At 50.0% G+C, this 2500-nt stretch overlaps 1 protein-coding gene across 1 annotated transcript in view; it reads right to left on the bottom strand.

Annotated features, from left to right (window-relative positions):
* The window catches only part of axl (AXL receptor tyrosine kinase), a 96242-nt gene that overhangs the window by 55629 nt on the left and 38113 nt on the right, over nt 1-2500 (bottom strand). The window lies entirely within an intron of this gene.

Below are 2500 nucleotides of genomic sequence, written 5' to 3'. Positions count from 1 at the left end.
GACCCCTAACCCCATCTTTCACCACAACCCCTAACCCCATCTTTCACCACGACCCCTAACCCCATCTTTCACCACGACCCCTAACCCCATCTTTCACCACGACCCCTAACCCCATCTTTCACCACGACCCCTAACCCCATCTTTCATCACGACCCCTAACCCAGACAGTGAGGTGCTTCAGAAAGCCATATTATCAGTTTAATGCTGACTGGTCTGGTTCAACATCACAGATAGAACATTATAACATGCTGCCTCGACACACAGCTACTCTAGTAAACACTTTTAACACGGCACCACACAGCAGGAGACGAGAGAAGAGAGCACTGTCATTAAGATCTACATCCCAGTCTGGACTATTGCTGTGGCTGTGTTGTGTTGTGGTGTGGTGTTGTTTTGGGGTTGGGGTTGGGGGTGGTGTTGTTTTGGGGTTGGGGGTGGTGTTGTGTTGTGTTGTGTTGGGGTGGTGTTGTGTTGTGTTGTGTTGGGGTGGTGTTGTTTTGTGGTGGTGTTATGTTGTGGTGGTGTTATGTTGTGTTGGGGTGGTGTTGTGTTGGTTTGTGGTGGTGTTGTGTTGGGGTGGTGTTGTTGTGGTGTTGGAGTGGTGTTATGTTGTGTTGGGGTGGGGTGGTGTTGGAGTGGTGTTGGAGTGGTGTTATGTTGTGTTGTGTTGTTGTGTTGTGTTGTTGTGGTGTTGGAGTGGTGTTATGTTGTGTTGGGTGGTGTTGTGTTGGGGTGGTGTTGTGTTGTGTTGGGGTGGTGTTGTGTTGTGTTGTGTTGGGGTGGTGTTGTTTTGTGGTGGTGTTATGTTGTGGTGGTGTTATGTTGTGTTGGGGTGGTGTTGTGTTGGTTTGTGGTGGTGTTGTGTTGGGGTGGTGTTGTTGGAGTGGTGTTATGTTGTGTTGGGTGGGGTGGTGTTGGAGTGGTGTTATGTTGTGTTGGGTGGGGTGGTGTTGGAGTGGTGTTATGTTGTGTTGTGTTGTTGTTGTGGTGTTGGAGTGGTGTTGTTTTGGGGTTGGGGGTGGTGTTATGTTGTGTTGGGTGGTGTTGTTTTGGGGTTGGGGGTGGTGTTGTGTTGTGTTGGGGTGGTGTTGTTTTGGGGTTGGGGTGGTGTTGTGTTGTTTGGGGTGGTGTTGTGTTGTGTTGGGGTGGTGTTGTGTTGTTTTGGGGTGGTGTTGTGTTGTGTTGCGGTGGTGTTGTGTTGTGTTGGGGTGGTGTTGTGTTGTTTTGGGGTGGTGTTGTGTTGTTTTGGGGTGGTGTTGTGTTGTGTTGGGGTGGTGTTGTGTTGTTTTGGGGTGGTGTTGTGTTGTTTTGGGGTGGTGTTGTGTTGTTTTGGGGTGGTGTTGTGTTGTTTTGGGGTGGTGTTGTGTTGTGTTGGGGTGGTGTTGTGTTGTTTTGGGGTGGTGTTGTGTTGTTTTGGGGTGGTGTTGTGTTGTTTTGGGGTGGTGTTGTGTTGTTTTGGGGTGGTGTTGTTTTGGGGTTGGGGTGGTGTTGTGTTGTTTTGGGGTGGTGTTGTGATGTGTTGGGGTGGTGTGTTGTTGTGGTGGTGTTATGTTGTGTTGATGGTGTTGTGTTGGGGTGGTGTTGTGTTGTTTTGGGGTGGTGTTGTGTTTTTTTGGGGTGGTGTTGTTTTGGGGTTGGGGTGGTGTTGTGTTGTTTTGGGGTGGTGTTGTGTTGTGTTGGGGTGGTGTTGTGTTGTTTTGGGGTGGTGTTGTGTTGTTTTGGGGTGGTGTTGTGTTGTTTTGGGGTGGTGTTGTTTTGGGGTTGGGGTGGTGTTGTGTTGTTTTGGGGTGGTGTTGTGATGTGTTGGGGTGGTGTGTTGTTGTGGTGGTGTTATGTTGTGTTGATGGTGTTGTGTTGGGGTGGTGTTGTGTTGTTTTGGGGTGGTGTTGTTTTGGGGTTGGGGTGGTGTTGTGTTGTTTTGGGGTGGTGTTGTGTTGTGTTGGGGTGGTGTGTTGTTGTGGTGGTGTTATGTTGTGTTGATGGTGTTGTTTTTGGGTGGTGTTGTAGTTTGTTGTGGCGTTTTGGTGTTGTGTGTTGTTGTGGTGTGTTGTTGTGGTGTGTTGTTGTGTGTTGTTGTGGTGTGTTGTTGTGGTGTTGTTGTGGTGTGTTGTTGTGTGTTGTGGTGTGTTGTTGTGTGTTGTATTGTGGTGTATTTGGGTTGTGTTGTGGTGTGTTTGGGTAGTGTTGTGCTGTGGTGGCGTTTTGGTGTTGTGGTGTGTTGTGGTGGTGGTGTGTTGTGGTGTGTTGTGTTGTGGTGTGTTGTGTTGTGGTGTGTTGTGGTGTGGTGCTCACTACAGCAGAAAGCTACTGGTGGTAGAGAGGCTGCAGGCTACAGGGTGGGACTGGAGGTAGGGAGGCTGAAGGCTACAGGGTGGGACTGGAGGTAGAGAGGCTGAAGGCTACAGGGTGGGACTAGAGGTAGAGAGGCTGAAGGCTACAGGGTGGGACTGGAGGTAGAGAGGCTGAAGGCTACAGGGTGGGACTGGAGGTAGAGAGGCTG

The sequence above is a fragment of the Oncorhynchus mykiss genome, chromosome 24 (genome assembly GCF_057628025.1).
Source record: "Oncorhynchus mykiss isolate SJ-2025 chromosome 24, ASM5762802v1, whole genome shotgun sequence".
Taxonomy (NCBI): domain Eukaryota; kingdom Metazoa; phylum Chordata; class Actinopteri; order Salmoniformes; family Salmonidae; genus Oncorhynchus; species Oncorhynchus mykiss.
Note: the sequence above shows the minus strand (reverse complement) of the source record. Positions and strands in the feature narration are given on the sequence as shown.